This window comes from Pseudophryne corroboree, chromosome 3, assembly GCF_028390025.1.
Source record: "Pseudophryne corroboree isolate aPseCor3 chromosome 3, aPseCor3.hap2, whole genome shotgun sequence".
Classification (NCBI taxonomy): Eukaryota; Metazoa; Chordata; class Amphibia; order Anura; family Myobatrachidae; genus Pseudophryne; species Pseudophryne corroboree.
Genome location: NC_086446.1, coordinates 92,581,323 through 92,593,984, shown reverse-complemented (window position 1 = coordinate 92,593,984; position 12,662 = coordinate 92,581,323). Strand labels below are relative to the sequence as shown.

The 12,662-nt window shown below is 51.4% G+C and overlaps 1 protein-coding gene across 1 annotated transcript in view; it reads right to left on the bottom strand.

Moving 5' to 3' along the window:
* Window positions 1-11,191, bottom strand: part of LOC135054854 (zinc finger protein OZF-like) — a 60,660-nt gene extending 49,469 nt beyond the window's left edge. Inside the window, exon 1 of the mRNA XM_063958259.1 lies at window positions 10,874-11,191. The gene's annotated coding sequence lies outside the window, so the exon portion shown is untranslated. The remainder of the gene's footprint in view (window positions 1-10,873) is intronic.
* Between the last annotated feature and the right edge of the window lie 1,471 nt (window positions 11,192-12,662).

Below are 12,662 nucleotides of genomic sequence, written 5' to 3'. Positions count from 1 at the left end.
GCTCCACTAGCTGGACAGATAATGCCACAGCCGGGGGTCACTTTTATACAGCGCCCTGCGGCCGTGGCATTAAATATCCAACTAGTCACCCCTGGCCGGGGTACCCTGGGGGAGTGGGGACCCCTTGATTGAATCAAGGGGTCCCCCCCCCAGTAGCGCTTCCTGATTGGCTGAAGGGACCTCAGTGACAGGAGTCACGTGGGGTCCCGGCACATTCGGGGAAAGGGGTCCCATGTGTCAACATGGGACCCCTTTCAGTCCGGCATGGTCGGGTATGCGGTTTGTTTTTTTAACAAGTACGTGGATTATCTCCCGGACACTGGATTGAGGCGAGTCTAATTTTTTTCACAGGTACCCCGGATCGTCGGAGACTGTGGCAGTCGGCGGGTCAACATAGGTAAGTATGTGTGTGTCGGCAGTTGTGTAATAATAAGATTTTACTTACCGATAAATCTATTTCTCGTAGTCCGTAGTGGATGCTGGGACTCCGTAAGGACCATGGGGATAGCGGGCTCCGCAGGAGACAGGGCACACGAATAAAAGCTTTAGGATCAGGTGGTGTGCACTGGCTCCTCCCCCTATGACCCTCCTCCAAGCCTCAGTTAGGATACTGTGCCCGGACGAGCGTACATAATAAGGAAGGATATTGAATCCCGGGTAAGACTCATACCAACCACACCAATCACACCGTACAACTTGTGATCTGAACCCAGTTAACAGTATGATAAAACGAAAAGGAGCCTCTGAAAAGATGGCTCACAACAATAATAACCCGAATTTTTGTAACAATAACTATATACCAGTATTGCAGACAATCCGCACTTGGGATGGGCGCCCAGCATCCACTACGGACTACGAGAAATAGATTTATCGGTAAGTAAAATCTTATTTTCTCTGACGTCCTAGTGGATGCTGGGACTCCGTAAGGACCATGGGGATTATACCAAAGCTCCCAAACGGGCGGGAGAGTGCGGATGACTCTGCAGCACCGAATGAGAGAACTCCAGGTCCTCCTCAGCCAGGGTATCAAATTTGTAGAATTTCGCAAACGTGTTTGCCCCTGACCAAGTAGCTGCTCGGCAAAGTTGTAAAGCCGAGACCCCTCGGGCAGCCGCCCAAGATGAGCCCACTTTCCTTGTGGAATGGGCTTTTACAGATTTTGGCTGTGGCAGGCCTGCCACAGAATGTGCAAGCTGAATTGTACTACAAATCCAACGAGCAATCGTCTGCTTAGAAGCAGGAGCACCCAGCTTGTTGGGTGCATACAGGATAAACAGCGAGTCAGATTTTCTGACTCCAGCCGTCCTGGAAACATATATTTTCAGGGCCCTGACAACGTCAAGCAACTTGGAGTCCTCCAAGTCCCTAGTAGCCGCAGGTACCACAATAGGTTGGTTCATGTGAAATGCAGAAACCACCTTAGGTAGAAATTGAGGACGAGTCCTCAATTCTGCCCTGTCAGAATGAAAAATTAAGTAAGGACTTTTATATGATAAAGCCGCCAATTCTGACACACGCCTGGCTGAAGCCAGGGCTAACAGCATCGTCACCTTCCATGTGAGATATTTGAAGTCCACAGTGGTGAGTGGTTCAAACCAATGTGACTTTAGAAAACTCAACACAACATTGAGATCCCAAGGTGCCACTGGAGGCACAAAAGGAGGCTGTATATGCAGTACCCCTTTTACAAATGTCTGAACTTCTGGCATTGAAGCCAGTTCTTTCTGGAAGAAAATCGACAGGGCCGAAATTTGAACCTTAATGGACCCTAATTTTAGGCCCATAGATAGTCCTGTTTGCAGGAAATGGAGGAAACGACCCAGTTGAAATTCCTCTGTAGGGGCCTTCTTGGCCTCACACCACGCAACATATTTTCGCCAAATGCGGTGATAATGTTTTGCGGTTACGTCCTTCCTGGCCTTGACCAGGGTAGGGATGACTTCATCTGGAATGCCTTTTTCCCTCAGGATCCGGCGTTCAACCGCCATGCCGTCAAACGCAGCCGCGGTAAGTCTTGGAACAGACAAGGCCCCTGCTGGAGCAGGTCCTTTCTCAGAGGTAGAGGCCACGGATCGTCCGTGAGCATCTCTTGAAGTTCCGGGTACCAAGTCCTTCTTGGCCAATCCGGAACCACGAGTATAGTTCTTACTCCTCTCCTTCTTATGATTCTCAGTACCTTTGGTATGAGAGGCAGAGGAGGGAACACATACACTGACTGGTACACCCACGGCGTTACCAGGGCGTCCACCGCTATTGCCTGAGGGTCCCTTGACCTGGCGCAATATCTGTCTAGTTTTTTGTTTAGACGGGACGCCATCATGTCCACCTTTGGTTCTTCCCAACGGTTTACTATCAGGTGGAAGACTTCTGGGTGAAGTCCCCACTCTCCCGGGTGGAGGTCGTGTCTGCTGAGGAAGTCTGCTTCCCAGTTGTCCACTCCCGGAATGAACACTGCTGACAGTGCTATCACATGATTTTCCGCCCAGCGAAGAATCCTTGCAGCTTCTGCCATTGCCCTCCTGCTTCTCGTGCCGCCCTGTCTGTTTACGTGGGCGACTGACGTGATGTTGTCCGATTGGATCAATACCGCCTGACCCTGAAGCAGGGGTTTCGCTTGACTTAGGGCATTGTAAATGGCCCTTAGTTCCAGAATGTTTATATGAAGAGATGCTTCCATGCTTGACCACAAGCCCTGGAAATTTCTTCCCTGTGTGACTGCTCCCCAGCCTCTCAGGCTTGCATCCGTGGTCACCAGGATCCAATCCTGAATGCCAAATCTGCGGCCCTCTAGTAGATGAGCACTCTGCAGCCACCACAGAAGAGACACCCTTGTCCTTGGCGACAGGGTTATCCGCTGATGCATCTGAAGATGCGATCCGGACCATTTGTCCAGTAGATCCCACTGAAAAGTTCTTGCATGGAATCTTCCGAATGGAATCGCTTCGTAAGAAGCCACCATTTTTCCCAGGACCCTCGTGCACTGATGCACTGACACCTGGCCTGGTTTTAGGAGGTTCCTGACTAGCTCGGATAACTCCCTGGCCTTCTCCTCCGGGAGAAACACCTTTTTCTGGACTGTGTCCAGAATCATTCCTAGGAACAGTAGACCCTTGATGTCCAGAGACACCATATAGTCCCCTTCTTCCAGGTTTGCTATCACCGCTCTGAGTGATTCCATCTTGAATTTGAACCTCTTTATGTAAGTGTTCAAGGATTTCAGATTTAAAATTGGTCTCACCGAGCCGTCCGGCTTCGGTACCACAAACAGCGTGGAAGGAGGAGGGGTACCTTGATTATCACCTGCTGGGAATACAGCTTGTGAATGGCTTCCAAAACTGCCTCCCTGACGGAGGGAGACTTTGGTAGAGCAGACTTCAGGAACCGGCGAGGGGGAAACGCCTCGAATTCCAGTTTGTACCCCTGCGATACTACCTGTAGAATCCAGGGGTCCACTTGCGAGTGAGCCCACTCCGCGTTGAAATTCTTGAGACGGGCCCCCACCATGTCGGAGTCTGCTTGTAAAGCCCCAGCGTCATGCTGAAGACTTGGCAGAAGCAGGGGAGGGCTTCTGCTCCTGGGAAGCGGCTGCATGGTGCAGTCTTTTTCCCCTTCCTCTGCCCCGGGGCAGGAAGGAATGGCCTTTAGCTCGCTTGTACTTATGGGAACGAAAGGACTGAGTTTGAAAAGACGGTGTCTTTTTCTGCTGATGTGAAGTGACCTGGGGTAAAAAGGTGGATTTTCCAGCCGTTGCCGTGGCCACCAGGTCCGATAGACCAGCCCCAAATAACTCCTCCCCTTTATACGGCAATACTTCCATATGTCGTTTGGAATCCGCATCGCCAGACCACTGTCGCGTCCATAACGCTCTTCTGGCAGAAATGGACATAGCCAGGGTGCAAATATCCCTCTGTGCATCACGCATATATAGTAATGCATCCTTCAAATGCTCTATAGTTAACAGTATATTGTCCCTATCCAGGGTATCAATATTTTCAGTCAGGGAATCCGACCACGCGACTCCAGCACTGCACATCCAGGCTGAAGCGATTGCTGGTCGCAGTATAACACCAGTATGTGTGTATATACTTTTAAGAATATTTTCCAGCCTTCTATCTGCTGGTTCTTTGAGGGTGGCCGTATCAGGAGACGGTAACGCTACTTGTTTAGATAAACGTGTGAGCGCCTTATCTACCCTAGGGGGTGTTTCCCAACGCGTCCTAACCTCTGACGGGAAAGGATATAGTGCCAATAATTTTTTAGAAATTAGCAGTTTTTTGTCGGGGGAAACCCACGCTTTTTCACACACCTCATTTAACTCATCTGACTCAGGGAAAACTATTGGTAGTTTTTTCACACCCCACATAATACCCTTCTTTGTGGTACTTGTAGTGTCAGAAATGTTCAATGCCTCCTTCATTGCCGTGATCATGTAACGTGTGGCCCTACTGGACATTACGTTTGTCTCCTCACCGTCGACACTAGACTCAGTATCTGTGTCTGGGTCTGTGTCGACCCACTGAGGTAACGGGCGTTTTAGGGCCCCTGACGGTGTCTGAGACGCCTGGACAGGCACTAATTGATTTGCCGGCTGTCTCATGTCATCAACCGTTCTTTGCAAAGTGCTGACATTATCACTTAATTCTTTAAATACGATCATCCAGTCAGGTGTCGACTCCCTAGGGGGTGACATCACTAACCCAGGCAATTGCTCCGCCTCCACATCATTTTCCTCCTCATACATGTCGACACACACGTACCGACACACAGCACACACACCGGGAATGCTCTGATAGAGGACAGGACCCCACAAGCCCTTTGGAGAGACAGAGGGAGAGTCTGCCAGCACACACCAAGCGCTATATATATATATATACACAGGAATAACCTTATATAAGTGTTATTCCCTTATAGCTGCTGTTTATATAATTTTTAGCTGCCAATAGTGCCCCCCCTTCTCTTTTTTACCCTGATTCTGTAGCAAGTCTGCAGGGGAGAGTCAGGGAGCCGTCCTTCCAGCGGAGCTGTGAGGGAAAATGGCGCTTGTGTGCTGAGGAGATAGGCTCCGCCCCTTCACGACGTCCTTATCTCCCGGTCTTTTCTGTAAAAATGGCAGGGGTTAAAATACATCCATATAGCCCAAGAGCTATATGTGATGTATTCTTTTGCCAACCTAAGGTATCATCTGTTATATTGCGTCTCAGGGCGCTCCCCCCCAGCGCCCTGCACCCTCAGTGACCGGAGTGTGAAGTGTGCTGAGAGCAATGGCGCACAGCTGCGGTGCTGTGCGCTACCTTAGTCTGAAGACAGGATCGTCTTCTGCCGCCGATTTCACCGGACCTCTTCGCTCTTCTGGCTCTGTAAGGGGGCCGGCGGCGCGGCTCCGGGACCCATCCAGGCTGAACCTGTGATCGTCCCTCTGGAGCTAATGTCCAGTAGCCTAAGAAACCCAATCCACTCTGCACGCAGGTGAGTCCGTTTCTTCTCCCCTTAGTCCCACGATGCAGTGAGCCTGTTGCCAGCAGGACTCACTGAAAATAAAAAACCTAAAATACACTTTTATTCTAAGCAGCTCAGGAGAGCCACCTAGCCTGCACCCTTCTCGTTCGGGCACAAAAATCTAACTGAAGCTTGGAGGAGGGTCATAGGGGGAGGAGCCAGTGCACACCACCTGATCCTAAAGCTTTTATTCTTGTGCCCTGTCTCCTGCGGAGCCCGCTATCCCCATGGTCCTTACGGAGTCCCAGCATCCACTAGGACGTCAGAGAAAAAGTTTTACTATCAAGGTGTGTGTCTCCTGTTTTTATTTGGATATTTTTTTCCCAGTAGAACTACAGGTACCAGCGGGCCCGTTTTTCTCCCACATGCTGGTACTTGTGGTTCTCCAAGTACCAGCTTGCGGGGGAGGCTTGCTGGGACTTGTAGTACTACTGGAAAAAAACAATATTCTTTTACATTTCTCAAGGCTATCAGCCTCCCATCCGCAGCCCTTGGATGGGGGGGGGGGGGGGGGGGGACAGCCTCGGGCTTCACCCCTGGCCCTTGGGTGGCTGGGGGGGGACCCCTTGATTGAAGAGGTCCCCACTCCCCCAGGGTACCCCGGCCAGGGGTGACTAGTTGGATATTTAATGCCACGGCCGCAGGGCGCTGTATAAAAGTGACCCCCGGCTGTGGCATTATCTGTCCAGCTAGTGGAGCCCGATGCTGGTGTATAAAATACGGGGGACCCCTACTCTTTTTGTCCCCCGTATTTTTTGCACCAGCACCAGGCGCAGAGCCCGGTGCTGGTTTTAAAAATACGGGGGATCCCCTGTCATTTTTCCCCCCGGATTTTTAGAACCAGGACCGGCTCGAAGAGCCCGAGGCTGGTTATGCTTTGGAGGGGGGACCCACGCCATTTTTTACCGGGATTTTACCATTCCATCTAAAAAAAAATATATATATATTATTTTTAAAAATATATAAAAAATACTTGTGCCTCCAAAAAAGACAAACCAAGTACCTAATCCCTTCTAATATAAATAGATATGCTATTACCAATAAAAAAAACACCAAAAAAAACATGTTTTACATTTTTTTTATTAGTTTCACCCACCAAAGTGTGGCGGATTGAAAATGACGAATTTACTGTCTAAAAGCACTGTTGTCGAATTTCCAAACTTCAATTGAATATACTTTGGTCGAATTGCAGCACTTGTATCATTGCAGAAAAGTCGAATTTGACAAAAGTCGAATTTCAAAAAGTCGAATTTTGAAAGTCCGTTTTTTTTACGGAAAGTACTGAATTGCATTGTCGATTTTTTTTTTTGGGCGAAAAAGTCCAGTTTTTCGCCAAATTTCGGGAATTCGACCGCAATTGCATATACCCCTATACCTCATGGTACTGAAGTGGACCCCAGCATCCTCTAGGACGTATGAGAAATCATGGCGATGGGACCTAAGTCTAAGCACAGAATGCATTTATGTTTCAAATACACCATATACACACAGCCTGAAGGTCATTTAATACAATATTTTTAATAACTTTGTGTATGAAACAAAGTTTGTGTACATTGACCCATCAGAAAACAAAGGTTTCACTATCTCACTCAAGAAATTCCGTATTTCGGACTATTTGGATATGGGATACTCAACATAAACATATACATATACATATATATATATATATATATACATATACACAGTGCTGTTGTTGAAGGAAAATAGGCTCAGGAAATGGGGGCAGGGCAGAGGTGGGTGGTGACAAGGGTGGAGCCACACAGTGGTGGGTCATCAATTGGTGTGTAAAAGTTTTTTGAAACGTTTTAAAGGGACAATGCACGCAGAAGGGTCTAGCAAAAACAGGGTCTAGTCTAACAAGTAAGGGCCATGGCCACACAATAGTACCCCCAAGGTTACAGGGAGATAGTAGGTGACTGGGGAGGCAGGGGAGGCTGGGGTGACTGGGCAGGCAGGGGAGACATTGGATGACTGAGGAGGCAAGGGTGACAGGGAGATAGCCGGTGACTGGGCAGGCTGGGATGACAGGGGGATAGAAGGTGAATGAGGAGGCAGGGGCAGGCCTGGCGACAGGGGGGGTAGAAGGTGACTGGGCAGGCTGGGGTGATAGGGGGACAGAAAGGGACTGGGCAGGCTGGGGTGACAGGGGGATAGAAAGGGACTGGGCAGGCTGGGGTGACGGGGATAGAAAGGGACTGGGCAGGCAGGGGTAACAGGGGGATAGAAAGGGACTGGGCAGGCAGGGGTGACAGGGGGATAGAAAGGGACTGGGCAGGCAGGGGTGACAGGGGGATAGAAAGGGACTGGGCAGGCAGGGGTGACAGGGGGATAGAAAGGGACTGGGCAGGCAGGGGTGACAGGGGGATAGAAAGGGACTGGGCAGGCAGGGGTGACAGGGGGATAGAAAGGGACTGGGCAGGCAGGGGTGACAGGGGGACAGAAAGGGACTGGGCAGGCAGGGGTGACAGGGGGACAGAAAGGGACTGGGCAGGCAGGGGATAGAAGGTGACTGGACGGGCTGGGGTGACAGGGGGATAGGAGGTGACTGGGGAGGCAGAGGTGACAGGGAGATAGTCGGTGACTGAGCAGGCTGGGATGACAGGGGGTTAGAAGGTGAATGAGGAGGCACATGCAGGCCCGGTGACAGGGGGATAGGTGACTGGGCAGGCAGGGGTAACAGAGGGATAGAAGGTGACTGAGGAGACAGGGGTGACAGGGAGAAAGCCGTTGACTGGGGAGGCTGGGGTGACAGGAGGATAGAAGGTGACAGGGCAGGCAGCGGTGACAGGGAAATAGCCGGTGACTGGGAAGGTTGGGGTGACAGGAGGATAGAAGGTGACTGGGCAGGCATGGGTGACAGGGAAATAGCCGGTGACTGGGAAGGCTGGGGTGACAGGGGGGTAGAAGATGACTGGGGAGGCTGGGGTGACAGAGGGATAGGTGACTGGGCAGGCAGGGGTGACAGAGGTATAGCCAGTGACTGGGCAGGCTGGGGTGACAGGAGGATAGAAGATGACTGGGTGGGCTGTGATGACAAGGGGATAGAAGGTGACTGGTCAGGCAGGGGTGACATGGAGATAGCCGTTGACTGGGCAGGCTGGGATGACAGGGGGATAGAAGGTGAATGAGGAGGCAGGGGCAGGCCTGGCGACAGGGGGGGTAGAAGGTGACTGGGCAGGCTGGGGTGACAGGGAGATAGCCAGTGACTTGGCAGGCAGGGGTGACAGGGGGATAGAAAGGGACTGGGCAGGCAGGGGTGACAAGGGGATAGAAGGTGACTGGACGGGCTGGGGTGACAGGGGGATAGGAGGTGACTGGGGAGGCAGGGGTGATATGGAGATAGAAGGTGACTAGGCAGGCTGGGATGATAGGGGGTTAGAAGGTGAATGAGGAGGCAGGGGCAGGCCCGGTGACAGGGGGATAGGTGACTGGGCAAGCAGGGGTGACAGGGGGATAGAAGGTGACTGAGGAGACAGGGGTGACCGGGAGATAGCCAGTGACTGGGGAGGCTGGGGTGACAGGAGGATAGAAGGTGACTGGGCAGGCAGGGGTGACAGGGAAATAGCCGGTGACTGGGAAGGTTGGGTGACAGGGGGGTAGAAGGTGGCTGGGGTGACAGAGGGATAGGTGACTGGGCAGGCAGGGGTGACAGGGAGATAGCCAGTGACTGGGCGGGGCTGGGGTGACAGGAGGATAGAAGATGACTGGGCGGGCTGTGATGACAGGGGCATAGATGGTGACTGGTCAGGCAGGGGTAACAGGGAAATAGCCGGTGACTGGGGAGGCTGGGATGACAGGGAGATAGGTTACTGGGAAGGCAGGAGTAACAGGGTGATAGTGGGTGACTGAGGAGGCTGGGGTGACAGGGGGATAGAAGGTGACTGGGGAGGCAGGGGTGACAGGGAGATAGTGGGTGTAATTTAGATACCGGTGCTCTCCTCTATTGAAATAAGAGTTCAACTTTTTTTACTCAAAATGAAGCGCTTTTAGGGGCTAATTCAGACCTGATCGCTGCTGTGCATTTTCACACAGCAGGCGATCAGGTCTGAACTGCACCTAATTCAGGTGATAATAACCGGAGCCTCACCACCACTGATTAGCGCTGCAGCATGGAGCTCCACGAGCTAGAGACAGCGCATGAAGATCGGCGCTGTCCGTACAGAGCCTCCACGTTGTGCACGGACTGGGTCCAGCGTCTATCATTGGGAAAGCTTTTACACCTGCAATATCTGAATCAGTGGCGGTTCCGGTTATTATCACCTGAAGGAGCTACATTAACAGACAGGAGCTGTACACATTACTACTGTGTGTGTCCTGTATGTGTACGTTATGGTCCCTGCTGCTGATTGGGCTTCACTGCACTTTTATTTTATTCGTATTTCATTTTTATTTATATTCTTATTATTATTATTATTGTTTTTATATTATTTTACATTTTATTGTATTTATTTTAATTATATTTGAACCAACCCATAAATCTACATTTATCACCATATAGGTAAAAGTGCTTCATTTTGAGTAACAAAGGAGATAGCCAGTGACTGGGCGGGCCAAGGTGACAGGGAGTGGTAGAAGGTGACTGGGCGGGCTGGGGTGAGAGGGATAGAAGCTGACAGAGGGGTATGCGGTCAAGATCCCGCCAGTCGGAATACCGACACCGGAATCCCGACCGGCACAATCTCTACATATTCTCCCTCTGTGGGTGTCCATGACACCCATAGAGAGAGAATATATTACTGTGCCGAGCGTAGCGAGGCACCGTGCCTGTAGCGAGCCAGCAAGGGGTTGCGTTGCGCTCGCCCCCCTGTCAGGATTGTGCCGGTCGGGATTCCGGTGCCGGTAATCCAACCGCCAGGATCCCGTCCGGTGGGATTTCGTACTGATCCCGACAGGGGGATAAAAGGTGACTGGGCGGGCTGGGGTGCCAGGGAGATAACCGGTGACTGGGCAGGCCAGGGTGACAAAAAATGATAGTAGGTAACTGGGCGGGCGGGGTACGACAGGGGGGGATAGAAGGTGACTGGGCGGGCGGGGGTGACAGGTGAATGGGCAGGCAGGGGGGATAGAAGGTGGCTGGGGTGACAGGGGGATAGAGGGTGACTGGGCGGGCCAGGGTGACAGTAGGTGACTGTGCGGACTGGGGGGACAGGGGGATAGGTGGTTACTGGGCAGGCTGGGGTGACAGGGGGATAGTGGATGATTGGACCCCTGAGCAGGAAGTTACAGCTGTGTGTGAATGCAGCTACTAATATATGGTAGATGCTAGAATCAAGTGGGCTAAGGGATTTTTTCCTCAACCACTAACATATACTGTAAGATCCAGGCAGTAAACAGTTAACAGTGTGAGGTGTGTGCTGGCTGTCAGCAGGATACTCACACTGTGCCCTTTGTTCCTGTAATCGGACACTGCAGAGGAGAGAGCAGACTACTTTATCAGCTCGGCAGTGACTCCCGGAGCTTGTGGCTGTGCTGCGGCTTCCATATGATCATGATTGTGTCTATGTTCCCTTCCTGGAAAGGACCTGGAAGTGACAGCACGAGGGCAGTAGAGAACTTCCGCCCTTACAACACGTTAATGTTGTATCCATTCTCCGTTAGTTCGAGGTTATTTCGTATTATCTATGCACCATTGTACCCTCGCAGGTTCACTTCCTCGCCACGCTTTGGGTTCGATGTATCGCTCCGCTCCGCTCGACACAGGTTACTATTCCAAATAGTTGGTGACATAGACCCAGGGGATTATGGGAAAGGTCCTCTCCATGAAGGGTACCTATACGCTACCATATGGAAAGATCATGCCGAGAGGACACCAAGGAGGACCTCGGGGCTGTTCATCCAGCTGCCTGCGGCAGTCTGTAGGGGTGGTCTTCAGTATGCCGGCTGTCGGGATCCCGACGCCGGAATCCCGACAGCCGGCATACCGAAACTTATTCTCCCTCGTGGGGGTCCACGACCCCCCTGTAGGGAGAATAAAATAGCGTGGCACCGTGCCCGCAGCGTGGCGAGCGCAGCAAGCCCGCAAGGGGCTCATTTGCGCTCGCCACACTGTTGGTATGCCGGCGGTCGGGCTCCCGGCGCCGGTATGCTGCTCTCACTGCTAATAATCCCCGAGATTCGGAGCGCACAGCATGGAATCCCCGGACCCGCTACTAAGGGCAGGCCACAGGAGGTTCTGGAATGCCGTTCCTGATTACATCATTCTTCAGGAACGGCGTTCCGGTTCAAAAATATAAATGCAAAAGCCTTCACTCACTCATCACTAATTCTCTTACTTCCCAATATGTTAGGAAGCTGAAATTTCACATAGTTATTCTTTAGGTGGGAAATAGGAAAACTACGTAATTAGAATTTTAATAAACCACCCCTAAGGGGATGAAAAGGGGGTTGAAATAATGACGTCATTACTGAGGCATGGCTTGCATACCCTCCAACTGTACCTTTTTAGCAGGTACAGTACCATTTTTTATGGTCTGTACTGATTTTTGGCTCTCCAAACTTCCATTGAAAGTATAGGAAAAGGGGTGTGATCACGCCCCCTTTTCCCATGACCACGCCCCCTTTTCTCATTTGTAACGATTTTTATGTGTAAAATGTTGGAGGGTATGGGCTTGCATTGTGTGAACGATAACGCCGAAACAGACAATCGGATCAAAGTTTGGATTGCACCTCCAGCTAGTGTATATAGATATATAGTATATAGATATATATATATTACGCAGAGGGTACTCCCATTGCTAGCGGCAAGATATTGAATCTGTCACTGATACAGCAGAGCAACACAGCAGTATATCTCCTCCCCACTACCTTGCTGTAACACACTAACTAGACTAAAGTTCAGCCTCCCACATACCTCCCAACTGTCCCGATTTTCGCGGGACAGTCCCGTTTTTTGGGACTGTCCCGCTGTCCCACCCGCGGGCCACAGTGTCCCGCAGTGGGGGCGAGGCAGTTGCGAGGCTCCTGCACTCGCTGCTCTGTGGTGAACAGCAGCTCACGGAGTGCTGGGAAAGCCCCCTCAGTGACGAAAATGGGGGCGTGGCTCACGACTGCGGGCCTTCCCGTGAAACCACCCCCATTTTTCTTAGCTCACGCCAATTTTTTCGCCGCCCGTGTGTGTCTCTTCAAGTATGGACAAAGTTGTGAGGTATGCTCCCATATTCCCACCT